This window comes from Cupressus sempervirens, chromosome 5 (genome assembly GCF_028749045.1).
Source record: "Cupressus sempervirens isolate cs-2001-9-10 chromosome 5, ASM2874904v1, whole genome shotgun sequence".
Taxonomy (NCBI): domain Eukaryota; kingdom Viridiplantae; phylum Streptophyta; class Pinopsida; order Cupressales; family Cupressaceae; genus Cupressus; species Cupressus sempervirens.
In genome coordinates, this window is record NC_143122.1 from 289556572 (window position 1) to 289578840 (window position 22269).

The 22269-nt window shown below is 34.2% G+C and overlaps 2 pseudogenes; both read right to left on the reverse strand.

The window, feature by feature from the left end:
• Window positions 1–1461: 1461 nt before the first annotated feature.
• On the reverse strand, window positions 1462–2361 carry LOC149555709 (germin-like protein 1-1; annotated as a pseudogene).
• A 112-nt stretch (window positions 2362–2473) lies between these two features.
• On the reverse strand, window positions 2474–20485 carry LOC149555710 (putative germin-like protein 2-1; annotated as a pseudogene).
• Between the last annotated feature and the right edge of the window lie 1784 nt (window positions 20486–22269).

Below are 22269 nucleotides of genomic sequence, written 5' to 3' on the forward strand. Positions count from 1 at the left end.
CTAGTTTTTTATGATGCTCATTTCTAGTGGGTGATGTATGTTGGTTTGGTGTAGCTAGTTCAGTGCTTGCTGGATAGTGCATGATGGTTCTATTGGTTCCTTGTTGTTAGTTGTTTCTTTTTGGGAAAATTGGTTTGTCTTTTTGGCCTTAGTGGCCTTGGTTGGGTTTTTGATTTTGCATCCCAACCTAGTTAGTATATTTTAGTTTTTTTCTGTTGGTTTGTAGTTGGTAGTTCTAGTTCTGTACTATAGTCATCACTTCATGTGACCTTATATTTATGTCTTTGGACTTGGTGCTAATTTTTTTGTAAGGGTTGATATCCTATCCCTCATTACTTTATCAAAACATTAGATCATTTGTAACACCAACATCCTTCAATTCTTTCATTGCAATATCAATTTAATCTTAAGCACTTTCTAAGTCTCCACTTTCATAGCCAATACAATTTTTTAAGTTGAATGTTTTCTTTAATAGCACATTCACCTTTTCCAACACATATTTTTTATTCCACTTCATTATACTTGCAATCTTTATAAATATAAAACATGAACATGATGTTCTCCCTCATAGAAATTTTAACCACTTTGAGTATCATCTTTCCTGATATTATCAAAATGACCAATGTTTGAGTTTTTTGAACTCTAAAAATTAATATCTTTATTATTTATCGTAGCTATCTAATCTTCCTCCAAAGGAATCCATTCTTGTTGCAATCATGTTCAACTTCTAATGGAGTTTTCATTTCTTGACATTGTCCTAGTACTTGTCCCAATACAAAATTTTAAGAGATCTTTTTAGACTAATAAGGTGTCTCCCACAAGTAGTAAAGGGTAGTCCCATATTATGGCCACCATATGCTAACCCAAAAATAAATGGCTACTAGTGTGGAATATGGAGATACCTTTTTGTTTGCATTTTAACTATTGTATTCCATTACTCTTAATCTGTAGTTTCATTCCCTCCTCTTCCGATAAGTCCTACCATTCGTGGCTTCCAATTTGAAAGTCTACTTATGTACAATATGATATCATTATGATAAAAGAGAATCATTCATTCTCCGTCAATCAAAAATTACATTTGTTTTTCTAATTCTCATAACCTTCTTGATTGAAGTTTTTCTCCTCTAATGTAACTAAATGATCATCCCCCTCTTGGCTATTTACCCACTAGAAACTATTCAATAATTGTTAACTAATAAAAAAAATTCTTATGTGGTAACATGAGATAAAAGCAAACATAAATTTACGTATCAAAACAAAAACAAAGAGAAAAATTTAAAACAAATTGTACCACCCAAGATAACCCGTTCAAGATCAAATCATTCCGAAGCCCATACTATTTAGCCATTATGCGTTTACCATGTCGTAGGTGAACGCTATTTGATTTATAACTGATTTTAGCATTGTTTACTTCAGTGATTTATAATTGCTTTAACTTCACAAATAATTGCATAACAGATACTAGTTTCTCGACAAGATTAAGGCGCACATAACAAAAATAATAATCATCAATCTTATTTCGTTGGCTTTTTCAAGATTAAGGCCACTTCTTACATTTATTACAGATGAGGAATGATAAACAAGGAATGGTAATAGCGAGCTAAATTACGCGAACTTTCCCTGAATGAAATCGACGACTGTGTTATCAGTGCGGAAGGCCTTGGCCAAAACACCATCTGGAATTGGAGGGTTCGCTGCAAAGAGAGAGTTGGCAGTCACCTGAACTCCTGGATTCTGGCTGCTCAATGCGGCTATGGCCATTGCATTTCCGTGCCCCACATTCTGCTGGAAATGAAGCAACCCCTTTGGAAACACAAACACATCTCCCTTCTTCAACCTTTTGCTGTGAAACTTGTTCGTTGTGTCAATGAACCCCACTAACAGTTTCCCATTGAGTAAAACCAATATCTCGGTGGCTCTTGGGTGGGTGTGAGGAGGATTGATTCCATCCACAGCGTAGTCAATGCGGACCATAGATATACCCAGATGGTTTAACCCTGCTATCTGGTTTACATTAGCCGCAGTTACGTTGGAACCCACAGCGTTGTTTGTGTTCCCTTCTTCTCCCAGGCCTCCGAAGAAGAAGTCCTCCGCTGAGACCATTTTGGACTCCTTGCAAGAGAAGCCGTTCACCAAAGCTGTCCATATTCATATTCATATTTGATTAGTACATTGACATGTGCATAAAAAGAGATAAAAAAGAAGACTAAATTTCACGTGCATCAGATTTGTACCTGGGCCTTGCTTGTCCGCAACACAGAAATCTTGCAAGGAATCAGGATCTCCTCCCACCACACGCTCGCTGCAACAACTTATAAATACACACAGAATAATGAAGCTCAAGCGCAAGTAGCTTGCCATTTTTCTCAACAAGAAGCGATATCAGCTGAGAAAACACTGAGAAGAGTACTGGATGTGATTGAATTGCGAAGCATGATTTGACATTATATGGTGGAGATTTTGAGCGAGAAATTCAAAGTAATGCCTGCAATGCCGCGTACAACCTTTTAATATGAGTACTGGATAACTCATTCAACCTATCGTTCCAAACCTCGTCATCAGGCGCCGAACGAACGTAAGACAGCAAAAACAAACGACAAAAGGCATAAATTGCATAGCATGGGTTCCCTGCAAAGAGACTTATCCGTAAACAATACGTTTTCAAAAGCACCCATTTCAGAAAGAGGCACCATGTCAAATAAAGAACCAAACAAACGACAATTGGACAAACATATTAACCAAAATGAATTGGACATACAGAGTACATGTTCAACAAAGACACGTGGGCAATCCAGTAAAGTCACTATGGGGAAGGCAAGAGTAGACATGAGATGGTTTGAAAGCAATTTTGAATGGTTCCTATTATCAAATTAGGAGTTTAACATAATTTATTTTAAAGTTTCAAATCAGCTGTTGGATTTCAATTTGACATGGAAAAGGTTTTATTTGTCTATTATTTATTATTTATATGGCTTATGTATGCATGCTTGCTTCTTCATGAGATCATTGAAATGCTTCAAGATAAACATCATTGCAATCTTTTACATCATAGTATCTTAGGCTATATTATTGATTTGATATCCATCTTTCATACACTTTGGCATGCTATCATTAGAAGTTGTTATATTATTGGACATACATTAGGTGCTATAGTAAGAAGTCTTTTCAAAGAATTTGAAATCTCCTTCATGATTCCCACATACTCACTTCCATCAATCACCCTCATTCATCTAACAACATTATTTTGTGTTATCCTTTTTTTTGATGCACAAAAGTCATATCCCTTTGCATAATTATTCAAATGTATCATTCCCTTTACTAACATTATTTCTTCATATTTATCCATTCTGATTTCCTTGTATATAACCATCTTCTCATCTCTTTGTGCCTAATCAAACAACATTTCTTGTATCTTTCAACTTCATTCTATATTTAATAGATTGTTCTAGTATTGTCAACCTACTTTCTATCTTTAGAGTACATTAATAACCCATTTCCTTACTTTCATTCCAGCAAAATCACTAGGGCTTGTTGCAACTTCATTATGATCATATGTTTTATTGATTTCAAAATGATGACGCCTCCTCTTTTTAATGTGAGGCAAACTCAAAAAGGTAAAGAACATTGACACATAAAACTGTCAATATTTTAATGATGTGTACAACATCACTACTTTTGACATCATCCAAATTCCATCTAAACTGGATTCGTCATCTCAACCCTAATCAATTAAATTAATTATACTTATTTTATTAAATAGAATTTTCCCTTTAACATTTCCTTGGCAATCAAAATAATTAAAATATCTAATTATTTAGTAAATTATTCTAAAACCTCAAATCTAAATTTGATAGCCAATAATAGGGCAATCATGTCCTCATCATATTTAATATGAAAATTATACATAGTCAATAAATCTTAATGCCTGATTATCAAATCAAATAGGAAAGTTTCAACCATTCATTTCCAATTTCTAGTACCTTGTAGAATCCAAATCTAAGTAAAGCTTTTATGGGGTTTTATTCACAATGTTAAATAGTATCCTAGACCAAGTAAACCCAATGTGAACTATCAAAATCATTTACCAATACCAAGTGTATAGTATATGAAACTTGTACTCAATTTTCTTATTTCAAAAGAGAGAAAAGATGAACATGGTCAATTATAGTCTTGCGGTCACAAATTAGGATTTTTTAATTTATTCATTTTCACCATTTCTAAGTATATCTTTTAAATTAATTATGAAAAATTTATTGTTTCAATAGTTGATGTGATTTTATCACATCATACACACTATTCAATTAAGGATGCATGAGAAGTGGTCTTTGTTTTCTTTTTGATTGATGTATTTCTCCTATGAAATTCCTTTCAAGTATTGCATGGATGTGAATCTAAAAATTCCTACTATCTTGGCATAGCACATATAAGTTGGGAATACTAGAAGATTCATTTAAAGCATAATGTTGTATTTGGAACTTTAATATTTTTATAAGAAAGGTCAATATTATTTTATGATAAAGATTTTTCTCTACAAGTGGTACAGTTAGGGTTTACGAAGAAGTTAATGGGAGATAACCCTACACTAGACTTGAACAATGAAAAGTCTTTTGAGGAGTTCATTATCATGGATAGGAAGTTTCTAGAGTGTGTGGGTTTTAAAGTTTAAATTATTAATAAAAATTTGGAGATGACAATATAAGATCAAAATGCAAGGTATCTACTCCCTCCATTCTCATTGTCAAAGAAAATGTCAAAATTGAAAATATAAATATTAAAACATCATGGCTTAAAGATTTATGTATCTTCTTAGTAGCTTTGGATATAAGGGTTGGCCCACTTTTCAAATTGGTCACTTTTAAATTTTGAAGCCCTACGGTTGTCCCAACAATAATGATTGACATTTTAATATATGTTCCAACCTCTTCCTATGTTTTCAATTTCTAATATGGAGATGTATGTGTTCAAGGTTGCATACTTTCTATTTTTTTCCTTACTTCAAATTAAAATTTTTGCTTTATGATAGTACTTTATGATGCTTTTTTACTTCAATTGGTTACCAATACATTCACATAAGAAACTTTGCATTCTTTTTTTTTAAAGTGTTTCTTCCCCTATATTTTTCTTAACATATCATGTTTAATGAAATAAACTTTGCATTCTATGTAAAAATGGTTTATTCCCACACCCACCTTTTGTAAGAGTATTTTCTTCATTTATTATGGCAATACAACTAATACACCTATTCATATTTTTGTGAAAAAAGTGATCTAGTTGATTTTTTACTTTATCATGGTACTTAAATATGATCTTAAATTTCCATGTGCTTTTCTTTATCTCATTTTCTTTAACCATTTCTCATAGGATAGACTAGGTGTTTCATACTGAAGATAAACTCAATATAACTGATGGAATTATTAATTTTACCTTTTAGGATATAAAATTCCTTGTCTTTTTCCTATAAGATGATTTTGTATAGAAATTATAGCTATTATTTATTTAAAAAAATATCATTTGACCTATAGGATGCCTTCAAATTCAAATATTATATACATCACAAGTGTCGTAGATTAGGAGAAATGGCTTAAAACAAAGTTTGTCACTTTTATAAACTTAGGGAGCTTAAGGGAAGTCATCAATAGGAAATGGCATAAAGTTTCTTGAATATTTGGTACCAAAAATGAGACCATTCCTAGATTAAATTTTCCCAACTAGACATATTTGTGGTGTCAATTTGGCCCCACGATAAATAGAGTGATATTTTGGCTACCTTGTATGTATTGAATTCATTTGACAACTTTAACATCAAGATAAATATTGTTTCCCTACAAATAAACACAAGGATTTTTTAAATTAGTAAATACATAATTGTAGAAGGGCCTCTCACAATCCTATAAATTCAAATGGGGAATTTGGAGGTTCCATGGACTGGGACATATAGTCCATCAAAGTTTTGCAAGTTTTTGGACTTAGGGGACTTAAGGGACATCATCATAATGTATAGCATCAAGTGTTTAAGAGAGTGGGGAGCCCAAATAAGACCATACTTAGGATAAATCCACCCAACTAAACATGGTTTTGGTGGTATTTTGTGCCCATAATAATTTATAAATGATATTTTTATTACATTGTAGCTTTCTCTTGAATGGATCTTATGATTTTGGCATTGACAAAAAAAACATGGATTCTTGATGTTTTAAAGTATTTTTTTGTATACAAATTATGAATATTCTCTAGAATACAAGGTTTATCATTTGACCTATTGGAATGTATAGCATCAAGTGTTTAAGAGAGTGGGGAGCCAAAATAAGACCATACCTAGGATAAATCCACCCAACTAAACATGGTTTTGGTGGTAGTTTGTCCCCATAACAAAAAAATGATATTTTTATTACATTGTAGCTTTCTCTTCAATGCATCTGATGATTCTGGCATTGACAAAAATATATGTTTCCTTACAAAAACAACATGGATTATTGATGTTTTAAAGTATTTTTTTGTATACAAATTATGAATATTTTCTAGAATACAAGGTTAATCATTTGACCTATAGGATAACTTTGAATACAAATTGTGGATACATTATAATTGTCATAGATTATGAGAAATGGTCTATCAAATTTCATCACTTTTATGAATTTCACTTTTATGCACTTAGGGGATTCTTAAGGGACTTCATAAATTGGGTATGATGTCAAGTTTTTTGAAGAGTGGGAAATGAAAATGGGACCATGCCTAGGGTAAAACTTCCCATCTATATGCATTCATTGTAGCGGGATGGCTTCACAAAAAATAGAACAATATTTGGGTTGTGTGATATTGTGGACATGAACAGTTGTCATATTTTTGTTGGAAGACCTTGGCAGTATGATTGAAGGGTTGTACATGATTGTGTCAAGAATGTGTTTTTAATTGAGAAAGGTGGCAGGAAGCATTCCCTAATTCATTTGCAGAAGGAAGATCTCGATAAAAGGAACATGATTATTGACAACCGAGTTTAGATGAAGGATTCTAAGAGGGTTAGTTATTAGTGTGGAAGGTAGACTTATGGAACACCAAGGATGGATGTGAAGAAGTAGAAGAAGATCAACGGAAACATTGTACAAGTTGAGGACTTGGAGGATATGTATGTGAAGACCTAATTTGGGATTTATGTGCCAAATCCTAGAATATGTTCTTCCTACTATTAAGAATATCTTTTTGAACCTAGGGTATTTAATGTAGGAGCAATGTTGGTTGGTTGGAAACCCTGCATGTTGGGGTATTCTGGCTTTGGAATTGGAGAACTTGGTTAGTGAAGAGGTGGTGCTCGGTTGATTCTAAGCTATTCATGGTTGTTGTGTTAACCAAGTGACTCATTTAATGGAGGCGTTTGGCGATGCTTCAGGCACTTGATAGATATTGTAAGCTAGGTTTACAATGGGACTTAGCATTAGTGTTTCTCGAGTTGGATCAGTGTTTGATGGAGCTTGGTTATGCTTGGTGGACTATTGATGCTCGGTGGTGATTTTTCTAACACTCGATTTCATTTTGGTCTCTATGGTAAATGAGTTCTATGTGAGCCAACTTTTGGCATTTAATTTGTGTATAGGTATTTAATTTGTGTTGCAATTGACTTGTGGGTTGCATGGGAATTTAATGTAATGGTTTATTTTAATTTGTAATGGGCTAGTAATGACTTGTGGCTTAATTGGGTATAAATAGGGGTGTTTTGTAGAGTCTTAAGGATAAATTGTAGAGAGTCATCCAACTTGTAGAAGAGGATGAAGTGTTGGAGAAAATTTTGAGAAGGGCTAGTAGCTAAGGCTTGGTAAACCAAGAGATTTCTTGGTGGGCTTGCTAGCACAAGTTGATATCTTCCTTGGGGTTTTCTACCAAAGTGTGGATATGGACTAGCTAGGATTAGGATTGAGTTGGATCTTGAGGGATCTTGCATAATTATTTTTGTAATTTCTATTATATTTGGCCCTAACCTAGAAGGCCTTACAACCAAGCACATTGCATGTAAACAGTTATTTTTTGACTAAAGTGTTGAGAATTGGTATCGCATCTTGCATTGTTCTTGTGTTTCAGCTATGTGGTTATTTGTAAGGATTCAGATCACCTCCAATAGGGGTACCCTTGGATTCTCGAGCTATGTCACTATGCTACACTGTCACATCTTGCATATTGTTCTAAACATGACATCATGACTTTTATACAAGTGTACTTGCCTACATTGTATACAAATTTTGTATCCTCTCCAATCAAAGATGGATTAAAACTAGATTTTTTGTAGAAAATCTTATGGTATTTATATGATTTTATGATATACTAATTGCATTATATTGTAATTTAGAAAAATCAACAATGTCCTTGAAAAAAAATGCAACATTCTTAGATCAGATTAATATGAAGTTGTTATTAGAAGTGAAAAATCAAGCTTGGTCTTTACTCATAACCCTTACAACTAAAATGCTAATATTTTTTTGATGAATAGGCACGGAATTGACTACTTGAAATATGGTACATGTTACAATTGTGCCATTGAAGCTATGTACACAAGTTCCAATTTTAGGCTTGATAGTGGTAGAATGCTTTGAATTTATACGAAATGAGAAGGTGCTATGAGGCATTTTACAAAACCAATCCAATGTTATTATCTCTTGAGATGATGCCTTCTTTGAATATTTCTTTTTAAAAAGTTAGCATTCTTTTGTTTTAATCGCATACTTTATATATGCATCTAACACAGTTATTGTGACTACAACTCTTGACAAAAATCTATAATCTCCTCTCTTCATAATATCAGGTTCACAACATAGTTGTTTGTAGATTATTTCATTTATCATCATCAATCATTTTCACAAAAAAATTGGCACTCAACACCTTCAATTACTCAACCATACTCCTAAACTTTTACATAGATGTTTATTAGAATATAAGTTGTATTTTCTTAAAATCCAATGAAATACAACATTGTCATAAAAATTGTCAAACCTATTGTCACAACCTGCTAGATTTCTTCCACATAAATTACAAGTGGATATAATTAAAAGTAAATTGGAATATTAGATAAGCCACTAGGTAAATAATGGTGAGGTTAGTTACATGGGAAAAGAGGATTTAAAAACTAAATGGATTATAATAAAATAGTTATGAATCTTGGAGAAAAGGGCAGAAATGGAGAGTAGGGAGCTAGCTGGAGGATATAGGATCGCAATCTATATTTTTACAACCCACCCCATTGTTTTCCACAATTCATAAGAGGATGGTCACTTTCCTTATAAATGTCACCATCTTGAGTAAGACCAATTGAAAAATATTCTAAAGAAGTGCAACCATGTCAATGAAACTCCTGTTTCATGTTGACAACAAAATATGTCCTAGTATTGTGTTTGTAATACACAATTGCTTTAAGTGGATTTTTGAGATTGTGTTTGCTCATTTTTTTGTTTTTTTTATAAAATATATTTTATTTGTTTGGTGACATATGGTTGTTATGATATATGATGCTACTATGTCTTTGGTTTACATTTTTAGGACTTGATATTTGTCTGCATGAATGTACGATGGATACATGTTACAAATTGTAAGGCTAGAAAAAGTAGAGGGAATAACTGCTAGGCTATTATTGTAACATGCATTCAAAATGGAGATTTCTATATTTTTTCTTGTTTCTCACATTTATAAAGAGATATTGTTATTATAAAATTTTGGATGTCAGGAAGAGGTACAGTATTTTTTTAATAGTTTGGTGATATTTTTAATAATGTTTAGTTAAATGATAGTACAATTGTCTTGACTTTACATTTGTTAAATGGCATCAAGTGCATAAGCATAAACATTAAATTTGAATATGTGTTCATCAAGATTTGAACCTACGTTATTTATGCAATGAGATAATATTGCCAAGCTACTAGATCTCTACACGGTCGGAGGCTACTTGTAAGTTGAGTTTCATAGTTGAATATTTTATCACATAGACTCTCAAACCATCCATAAACACCATATTTTCATGGACATTGATTTGAATAGAGAAGGAATTTTTCTTCTCACTATTGGGGGTTTGAGTGGATGTTGGATTAGACATTGGAGACGAGGCATGATTTCCAAATAAATCTTAAATGTCACTATAAAAATTAACACTATTGTAGTCATTGATTATCAAATCTCCTATCATAAACAATTATTAAATTGTTGGAAATAAATTCCCAACTAATATCAAAAAATAACACAACTACAACTTCACCAATAAAAATATGGAAAGAAATTCACAACACAATGAACACAATATTTTCAAACAAATTGTCCTTGGAAAAAACCCTAAGGGAAAACTAGTTCGATAGATGAGGAATTATATTAAACTTCAAAAAATCAAGATATACAAAATTCTTTGCCTCTCACTAGCAGAACTCTGATAGCCTCCTAATTTCTCCCGTTGATATTCCCCACTACTATTCCCACACTAACATTGCGCCCTTGCTAACACTGCAAGACAATTTTCTATCACAGCAAATGCTTCTGCAAAAAAATTTCTTTCCAAATAACCCAATGACCCCTTTTTATATTACTCTATTAGAAAACCAATGACTGAGATTAAATCAAACCAACAACTATGATTAAGACAACTCAGTAGCCAATAATAGAATTGGTTGCAAGGTGCCCAAAAAGGAAATAACTAAATTAGTAAATAATTATCCTTGCATAACAACCATTTACTAATTCTTGGCAAGTGGAAAAATATTTGTTCGAACTACCCATAACTAATGCTACTATTTTCAAGTAAGGACGAACAGTTGTCCAAGCTACCCATAAATACTACTGCTATTTCTAGGTTAGAAATAATAGCTATCCAACTACCAATAATTAACACTCCCTCTTAGCAAAGAAGTTGTTCTACATGACACCCATATTATCTCTGAAGAAGATAATTTTGGCCCTCCCCAAAGCCTTCTTCAGAATGTCTGCTACCTACTCTTCTATAGGTATGTATTGTAGCTGAACAATACCTTGTTGTACACAATCCCTGATAAAGTGATACCTGATATCTATATGTTTAGAACTATCATGAGACACTGGATTCTCAAACAACTTGATGCAACTCTAATTATCACAATATATCACAGTAGTCTCAACCTTCTGACCAAACAAGGCTACTAACAACTTCCAAAGCCATATAGTTTCACATGTTTCCATGCTAGCAGCTATGTATTCTACTTCTACTAAACTCAAAGCCACGGACTTCTACTTCCTATTGAACCAAGATACAACTCCTGATCCCTCCTTCTAAGAGAACCCCTCGATGCTACCATCTTCATTGTACTTTATCTTATAGATCTAGTTTGATCCAACTAATACTCTATCTATTTGTCTAGGAACTACCTCCCACACATCATTCTACATTATTGAGGAATGCTCCTCAACCATAGCATCCTGTCATACCTAATTCTCTATAGCCTCTTGATAGCTAGAAGGCTCACTATCTACCAACTGACTAACTAATGCCACATAGTCATTGAACTTGGCTAGTTGTCTCTACTATCTAGTACTCTTCCTAAGAGCTCCCAAATACTCCTGAGTATCCCTTTTTCTATTTAGAACCTCATGGTTCCTGCTACCAACTGTAGAGGATGAAATGTCAACCTCTAAATCCTCTAGATGCATTTCCTATTAGACCTAATGCTCTATACTCTATGAATCTTAACAACCTAAGCCTACACTTGTACTAGTAATTATACTTGGGCTTTGCTACCCTTGGTTTGGCGTTGGAGCTTCTGTTGGCCGCACACTTTGATCATTTGTAGGCAAATCTCTAGATCTCTTGAATGCCTTGTCCTCCATGAACTTGACATCACGTCTGATAATAATTCTTTTAGTCCCTGGAATGAAAATCTTATATGCCTTTGAGGTCTCATTGTACCCAAAAAAGTACCCCCTCTCTACAATCTAATCTAACTTTGTATGTGTATCTCTAGGAATATGACAATATGCCAAACTCTTAAATGTCCTTAAGTGGCTAACATCTAGCTTCTTCCCTATGAAAGCCTCCTTTGGTGTCATCTTCCCTAGCACCTTGTGTGGAACTCTATTCTAAATGTAGACTATTGTACTACATGCCTTTTCTCATAAGTAATGGGGCATATCCTGGTCATGTAGCATAGCCCTTGCTACCTCCGATATACAATGGTTCTTCCTCTCAGCAACTCCATTCTATTGTGGATTGTAAGGAACAATCCACTCTCTCTTGATTCCTTCTCTGATACATAACTCCTAGAAGATATTGCCTTTGTACCCGCCTCCATTGTCTGACTAAAGAACCTTTATCTTCCTTCCTATCAAATTCTCCACAAGAGCCTTGAACTCTTGGAATCGACTAAAAACCTCATCCTTGGTCTTCAAGAAGTATATCCAAGCCTTCCTAGAGAAATCATCAATAAAAGTAACATACTGCTCATATCCTTTGAGAGATTTCATCGACATCAGTCCACAAACATCTATATGTACTAGATCAAGATCACACTCAAATCTAGGGCCACTCCTTGGAAATGATGATTTTACAAACTTCCCCAACACACATCCCTTACATACATCATCATGCTCTATGCTCACCTCTGGCACACCTATCACCATCTCTCAAAGAAAATTAAGTGCTCCATGATGAATATGGCCCATCCTCCTATGCCATAGCTGTCTAACATCTCTAGGATTACTATTGTTCATGAGTGCCTTAGGAGTATCAAACTGTAACCTATAAAGGTGACCACTCCTAGCTCCAATAGTTATCGGTGATTTCCAATTCTTGTGCTTAATAAACACATTTGTCCCTCTAAAGAGTACATTATACCCCTTATCCTAAAGAACAGATACATAAATTAAATTCATACCTAAGCCTAGCATGTGCAACACATCATGAAGTGTAATTATCTTTCCATTCTCCCTCTGAAATTGAATAGTACCTTTCCCAACTGGGTTGATTTTGGAAAAGTTTCCCATAGATATCTAGATGTTGGTGTCCTCCTCCTTTTAACTAGAGAAGTACTCTATAACTCTTGTCATATAAAATGACACCCCACTATCTATATACCAAACACACTATGAGGTTGAGCTAACCATACAAGCTATGAGTACAAACTCATCTTCTATTCTACTAGAGAGTTCTTTCGCACTTGTTGAAGCTACCACCTACTTCTTACCCTTCTTCCTCTCTGAGCAATCACTGACAAAGTGGCCAAACTTGTGACATCAAAAGCACTTGACTTTAGAAAGATCCTTCTTCTTCTTCTCACTTTGTGAATTTGATCCTTTACTAGATCCCTTCTTTGCTTTCCCTTTCCCTACTAAGGAAACTTTCTCCTATTCCACCTCATTTTTCTTACTCTTGTTGGCCCCATTGAAAAGACTTAGTCTAAACTGCTCCTAAGTGAAATCAATCAATAGTTGATCCCAACTCGGTAAAGTATCTCGTCCACTAACAACTTGAACAAAGACACTCCATTGTTTAGTAAACCCATTTAGGGCTATTCTCACTAGTGTGTCGTCACTAGGACTATCTCCAATAGCTAGAAACTCATCCTCGACAAGTCTAATCCTGGTGAGGTAACTTGTAACATTTTCTCCTTGGTTCATCAGGGTATTCTTTAGCTTATCTCTAAGAATCATCTTCCTATTGGTGGTAGCATTCTAGTACAGATTCAGAATGGCATCCCACATCTTATTTGTATTATCTAGCTTTGAGATATGTGGAACAATATGATCCCTGATGGTATCCTCCTCATCTTGGCATCATCCTTATATGTTGCAAGTTGTGGTGCATTTGTTGGTACAGGTACAACACTAGTAGCATAATCCTTGATACCATTCTCTTCCAACAATAAAGAAATTATGGCCTTCTAGACACCAAAATTCAAGGCACCATCCAATCTATCTTGATCTCTCAAACTAGTTGAAGCCAGCTCAAGGGATTAAAGAAATAATAAATCTAAAGAGATCACAATTTCTTTCCTAGGGAAAAACTCTTCTACCCTCAATAATGCTCTGATACCATGTGAAAATTAACATTGTTGCAATCACTAATTATTAATCTCCTATCATAAATGATTATTAAACTACTAGAAATAAATTCCCAACTAATATCAAAAAATAACACAACTACAACTTCACCAATAAAAATAGGGAAAGAAATTCACAACACAATGAACACAATATTTTAAAACAAATTGTCCCTAGAAAAACCCCTAAGGGAAAACTAGTTCTACAGATGAGGAATTATATTAAACTTCAGCAAATCAAGAGATACAAAATTTCTTACCTCTCACTTGCAGAACTCTGACAACCTCCTAATTTCTCCCACTACTATTCCCATGCTAACACTACACCCTTCCTAACACTGCAAGACAATTTTCTATCACTGCAAATGCTTCTACAAAAAAAATTCTTTCTGAATGACCCAATGAACCCTTTTTATACTACTCTATTAGAAAACCAACGACCGAGATTAAATCAAACCAATGATTGAGAATAAGACAATTCACCATCCAATAATAGAATTGGTTGCAAGGTGCCCAAAAAGGAAATCACTAAATAAAAACCATTTACTAATTCTTGGCAAGTGGACAAACAATTGTCCAAACTACCCATAACTAATGTTGTTATTTTTAGGTAACGACAAACAATTGTCCAAGTGACCCATAAATCCTACTGTAATTTCTGGGTCAAAAATAATAGGTATCCAACTACCAATAATTAATAGTCACAATTGAAGCATTATTATTATTTTTCATTTGTAATAGTCTAGATGTTAGTATAGAGAATTAATTACTCAGATTTAAAAGATGGGTTTTAAAGGCAAATCTTTAAGCATTTGTGCTAGCATTTTGCCTCTAGGCTAAACATTCAAGGAGATTAGCTAGAGATGATATGTATTAAGGTGATTGACTCATTGGCTTATGTACATTTAGTTAAATTTTATTAAGAAATGGTTAATAAATATAATGAATAATTACTGAGACTAGAGGAGTTGGCAACTATGTTTTGCTTTATTTTTATATCAGTTGAGATGTTTGGTTGAGAAAAAGATGGAGGGTGGGAGGAAATGGAAGGATAAGTAAACATGGGGTCTAAAATCGGTATTATGGCAAGAGCTCAATGTTTGACCGAATCCATACATAGAAAGACAAATGTGATCTAATGAACATTGTGAAATTCTCAAAGTTATAGAATGAAAATATGATAAGATGGGCATATTATTGACTTGTTCTTGGTTGAAAAATAAGAGACTCTACAAAACTATATAAACATGGAAAAATTAGATTGGATACCTGACATTAAACTTAATGTACAATCTAAACATTTTTCTTCATAGAGGCATAATGGGTTTTGAAACCGTCTAACCCTATGTTGACATAGTCACTGTGCCTGTCAAACTATTTTAGAATTCTTAGGAACTCTAAGTTTGCTAGAAGTCTAACTATTATGTAGGTGTATTTTTTATGGGTCCATGTTAGAAGGAACATAAACCTTGGTTATGTATTATAGATTATGTTTCTAGCATGGATAGCTAGACTACTTAATGTTTTAGCTACCTGAATTGGGGAATCTTCGCTTAACTTGTGTAGGCATTTGAGAAAAGTATTCTATGTTGAAAAAAGTATAGTGGGTGTCTCTTCCTTTTTTGTGTGTTGACAACTTCAATGCATTGTATAAAAATATTAGGTTATCTAGCATTATATATGAGTGAATGATTTAAGCACCAGCAAAGATGTTGTTAGTGTGTGAACAAACTTCAAACTATCAAGCATAGAGGTCTTACATACATTAGTGGATTTAATGGTTTATTAGTATAGCTATGTACATATATGTTAGATTGTGTAATTCAATAATGAACTAGAATTTTACTTCAATTGTTGAGAATCCATTCTTTTATTACATGGAATGTTGATTGTGTTAATTTTTCTAAAGGAAGGAGTATCTTTCTTGAAAATAATTATGAAATGCCTATGTGTGGATAGAGAAACTCAAATCAATTTTAAAAGTCTCAACTGAAATGGTTTGTAGTGTTTATCTTACATGTTTCACATGGTTATGATGTGAGTTAGAAAGAAGGGTTAAAAAAATCGTCTAATTAAGTTAAATAGGAAGTTGACCTAGTTGTGGCTTTATGAATGTCTAAGAGGTTGTGAATGTTTTTGGAATATATTTCCTTGTTACCACATGATTCCATTACTCTCCTCTTAGTTTCTTGTTTAGACTTCCTTGATGTCGGGCTGGGTATCTTTCATGTCAAGAAAGATTCTTAGGAAGTTTAATAGCTTCATGGTAGGGTAGTAAAGCACTCCTACATATTTTCACCTTATGTTCCTGAGTAGGTTTTTGGAGCTCATAACAACTTGGTCATCCTATTCAAACCATCTCAGTATTTTGGTATCTGGTAACTATAGTAAGTAGTTCATTAATTTTAATGAAAATTATTTAAACTAATGTTGACTGGTCAATGACCTTGCCCAATGGATAGTTCATTCATTTTAATGAAAATTATTTAAACTAATGTTAGTTGTTCAATGACCTTGACCAAGGGAGACTTTCCACATTTAATGGAGATTTGTTGATGTGTCATTGGTTTTGCAACGACAGTTCTTACACTTATAATCATATATGATATGTAAGCACCAAAAAGCATCCCTACACAACTACCATAGGCCTAAAAGGTGCCTCAATAATAAGGTTTTAGGTGTCCTCAAGATAGTCATAATAGGTTTGGAGGAGAAATTCATTTTGTACACATTCTGCAATAAGTTTATTTCTTATCTTTCGATGTCACCTTGAAAGGTATACTCTTAAGACACTATATGTCCATTGTGAATTCTGTGAGGTGCTTCATATCCTAATTTTTTAGACATTTTGGAAAATTGTTCACATACATTTTCTTCGAGGAATTTTTTTAACCATTCCATTATATACTCTGCGAGCCCACATTTTGCACACTTTTCTATCAACATTTCCAACTATTACATCTGCAGAATTTCTTAATTATTATGTTTTAAAGGAAGCCAAAAAAAAGTTTCAAAATCCTCTTGCTACCATAGATAAAGAAGAAATTCATGGAAAATTCATATGGTGTTTCTTTACTTCTCCAATTACATATGCTTTAAATAGTTTCTAAAGGTTTTCAATAAATCCATTTTCTATAGAGATTGTTTTATTTTCCCTTCACTTACCATTTTATATGCTTGGATTTTTTTTAAATGTTTCAACAGTTTTGTTTTGTGTATATGATGTGATAAGAATGTATTTCTTTAAGGTATTTTGACAAACCATTTGGGTTCGCTACCTAATTGCATATCTTGTTGGGATATGAAGTCCAATGATCACACCTATTCCTTCTCCCTCTTATCTCTTTGTATTCAATGAACTTTCTATGAATGACTTGTGTAGTCATCTATTGTATTGTATTACATATTTCATTAGTATAATTGTTCCCTACTTCGAGTGTGGACGTAGGCAAAGTTTTTCTGAACCATGATAAATAGTTATGTCAATATATATTGTCTTCTTTCATTAATTTAATTTTCTAATTTAATAAGTTATAATTGGTATTAGAGCTAGTTTGTATTGAGAAGAGAAGGAGGAAGAAGATGATGATGCTGATTTTATTATTGAACAATTTCTTAAAAATTTGGATTGGAGTGAAGAGGAGGATGTTGAAGCATTTCAGGATGAAGATGAGGAAGTTGAGGTTTACTTGATAGAGGACCCTTTTTCTTGCAAAAATATATGACTTTCTCATAGATAAGTTTCCACTTTGTAAAAATAAATCACAAAAGGGTTCTGGGTGCCTAGCAGCTAAAGACCTAAGGAGCACATGGATTATAAAGCTCACGGAGGTTGGAGAGAGCTAGGAGCTCAAGGCTATGCATAATCTAGATGCCTTTGAAATGTCAAAAAATAAGGACTTTGATGATTTACTATTGTAGATTGTAGTAGTAGAAGCAAAATGGAATGCATTAACTTCAGTTTTCTCTGTGCAAGAATGTAAAGGATTAGACAAAAAGCTTGTTGAGCAAGAAGATGAAAGGACAACTAATGAAGGAGAAGATGTAACTCACGTTGATCTTAGCTTCATAAAAGAAAATATACAAGATGGTTTAATACCTATGGACTTGGGTGGCTCAAGAGAAAGTCACGAGAGGAAGCAAATAATCGACACTTATGTTCATGATTTAGGGAATTCAATTTCTTTAATCAATGTGATTTTTAATTCTATTAATAGAGGAGTCTCAACAACCTTTATAATTCTCACTCACTACTCAACAAGGAATGGAACTAGAATGATGCAAATTATGTGAAGCACAGGCCACATTATAGAGAAGATATTTATAATTCTAATGTAACTTGGAGAAGACTCATCCATAGTGTGTTGGAGCAAGGTTTGGTAACATTGAGGTCTTCTCTAGGCTTTGTTCTTTTGGAGGTGCGAAATAGGAAGCAAGGGATGCCATGATGTATGGTTGTGCCAGTTGGACTTCATGGGGGACATTGTTGGGATATGAAGTCCAATAGTCATGATTGTTCCTTCTCCCTCTTGTCTCTTCGTATTCAATGAACTTTCTATAAATGACTTGTGTAGTCATGTATTGTTATGTATCAGATATTTCATTAATATAGTTATTCCTTGCTTCAAGTGTGGGTGCAGGCAAAGTTTTGTTGAACCATGATAAATAGTTGTGTCACTATATTTTGTCTTTTGTGATTAATTTAATCTTCTCATTTAATAACTTACATATCTATCATCACACTTACAAAAATCTTCATCCATTATGCTTTGATGGATGCAACTTTGCACCTACAAATCGCTCTTGCTAGGGCGTTTTTAAATTCTTTTCACTAAATTTATTTTCTTCAACTTTCCTAATCATTGCATTTAGTGAGATAACACATATTTGAAGCATTTTGTCGATAATCTACTATGACTTCTTAATGTTTTCATCTTCTCTATACTAGTTGTACATGAAAGCGCCAACGAGGAAGATGGCGTCCCAAATTATGCTCTCTCTCGAACCTCCTATTATCAAATAGTTTCTTTCTTAAACTTCTTTTGGAAAGAGGACAAGTACTTTGCTGATGGGACATATCGATGGATGGTGATGAGTTTATATTTAAATTTTAAAAGAAAAATATAATAATATGTATGACAATGCAATATGTTTGAACATACAACAAATCAGCTGCAGCAACACTTGTTGTTTGACTATAACTATGAAAACATTGAAGAAAATAAATTATATCAAAGTATGAGCAACCTCTAGTGTAGCCATTTTTAGTTTAGGGTAAAAATTAAATGATTATTTTTTTTCTAAATATATGATATTTCATGTCAAAACTATTCGCATTACACCCTTACACATCACACACTTTACCACACTTTTAATTTAAGAATCGAGTCTTAGTGTGTGATGTTTAAGTCATCCATACATAATTAAACCCTTCATTTGGTATTAATTTTAAGAATTATGTACTAACCATATAAAAATTGAATGCTATTTGATTTAAGATTACTTTAACCATAGTGTAGTTGCCATGTATTAAGTGATTCATAATTGCTTTTAACTCCCCAAATAATTGCATAACAGATACGAGTTTCTGAATAAGACTCTGCCACACAAAACAAAAATAAACATCATCAATCTTATTTCATTAGCTTTCATGGCCACCTCTAACATTTATTAAGAATGGGGAATGATAAATAAGGAATGGTAATAGGGAGCTATATCACGCGAACTTGCCCTGAATGAAATCGACGAGGGAGTTATCGCTGCGGAAGGCCTTGGCCAATACTCCATCTGGAATGCCAGGATTCGCTGCAAAGAGAGAGTTGGCAGTCACCTGAACTCCTGGATTCTGGCTGCTCAATGCGGCGATGGCCATTGCATTTCTGTGCCCCACATTCTGCTGGAAATGAAGCAACCCCTTTGGAAACACAAACACGTCTCCCTTCTTCAACATCTTGCTGTGGAACTTGTTCGTCGTGTCGATGAACCCCACTAACAGTTCTCCTCTGAGTAAAACCAAGATCTCAGTGGCTCTTGGGTGGGTGTGAGGGGGATTGATTCCGCCCACAGCGTAGTCAATGCGGACCATCGATATACCCAGATGGTTTAAGCCCGCTATCTGGTTCACATTAGCCGCAGTTACGTTGGAACCCACAGCGTTGTTCGTATTCCCTTCTCCTCCGAGACCTCCGAAGAAGAAGTCCTCCGCTGAGACCATTTTAGAGTCCTTGCAAGAGAAGCCGTTCACCAAAACTGTTCATATTCATATTCATATTTTCTTAGTACATAAAAAGATATTAAAAGAAGACTAAATTCCATGTGCATCGGAGTTTACCTGGGCCTTGCTTGTCTGCAACACAGAAATCTTGCAAGGAATCCGGATCTCCTCCCACCACACGCTCGCTGCAACAACTTATAAAAACACAAAGAAAAATAAAGCTCAACCGCATGTAGCCTGCCATTTTTCCGAAGAAGAAGAAGATGTCAGCTGAGAAAACCCTGAGAAGTACTGTGAATGTGATTGAATCGTGAAGCATTATATAGTGGAGATTCTGAGAAAGAAACTCTCAGTCATGCCTGCAAAGCCGCGTAAAACCTTTTAATATCAATTAAGAACGACCTTTGTTCAGATATATGATAACCCAAATAAGCAGAAGCAGTGACTGAGCGTAAGGAACCAAGAGACGGCTACATATAGGAAGGAAAACAAAACGACAATAAAGCAAGGGAGAATCTTCACTCTGCGACAAATCTCAAAAACAGTCTTCAAATGAACAAAAGAAACGACAAAAATGTGAAAACGAAAAACAAACGACAAAAACATCAAGGCACCACATTTTGAAGCTGAGAAATATGACCACATCCCACGAAGAGACGTACGCTTTAGGACAACCAGAACGAACTTTAAATCGACGAAAAATAGAAGGAAAGGCCGTTAGCGAGAAAGGAGGATTGAGACGTAATGATCAAAATGACTTAGGGAGACATCCAACAAGGACAACAAACAAGAACTAATTCAATCGTGGAGCCAGAATAACATGGAACGGTAGCATAAAACAGAAAGGAGGCGAAGTAAAGTCAGTCAACAAGCAACAAAATAGTCATTTGGAAAAGAAATCATCAAATCAAAGATATAAGAATTCAAATAGAAATATATTATACAAAGATATAGATATAATTTTATTGTAATATAATTACAATTATGATAATTTTTTATTTATTGAAGAAATTATCAAGAGGGTGCTGACATGTGGAACAAATAGTAGGCATTAGACACTGTAAAACAATATTTTAACAAAACCATGTCTAACAATCAACAAAAAATCAATTGAAGCATATCTTTGTCAAAAACAAAGGTTCAATGCGACAAACCGTCAATGGCTTCTTTATGACCTTTCTGTATAACATACACCATCAACGCTGATCTCTGTTGGGTTTTGTCATGCGAAAGGTGTTTTGATGGTCAATTTGCCTATATAAATGCCTCCATTTTATTTCCTTCATCAATGTGGGATAAATTGAGTTTTGGGACTTTTAGTTCCCTAGGCTTGGCAATTGAGCAAGTAAATCTGGCAAAGAAAGCACGCATTGAGTAGTCATTGCTAAAATCAACATAGGACAAGCCTCCATACTAGTTGCATTCTTGAACAGAAAATAAGACCAAAGGACCCAAATGAGCCCTTTAAAACTAACACCAACCACACTGTCACAAGAAGAAAATAACCACTAAGGAGGAAACAAGCACATCCTCAAGAGACCCAGTAACCAACCTCAGGCAACAGATAGGTTGTTCTTCTTTCACCATCATAACCAAAGGTCCATAGCCAACAATAGCATAGGGATCCACCTCAACAGAAGCAAGAGGAGGAAAGATCACAACACCAATGTTGGGAAACAGAGACTTCCAAGCATTCATGCTATCACTTATGATAGCCTAGCTACCTTGTCCTTCAATATAGATTACCTCCACTTCAAAAATCACAAGATTGAACTCCACCTCTATAGGAGACAATCTCTTTGTCAAAAATATCCTAGAAGAAGCAACCAGAAAACTTGAAGTCTACAACTTGGGTGAGCTCAAAAACTCACTTAGCCAGTCCTCCACATCACACCACTTGAAAAAGCACAATGGGACCTTAACCGCCAATGAAATGGGGGTAGTAGCATCACATCTAGTCCCATCAAACTTAGCCCTAGATAAATACGCCACCTCAATATGGGTAGGCTTCACCTCCATAGAAGCAAG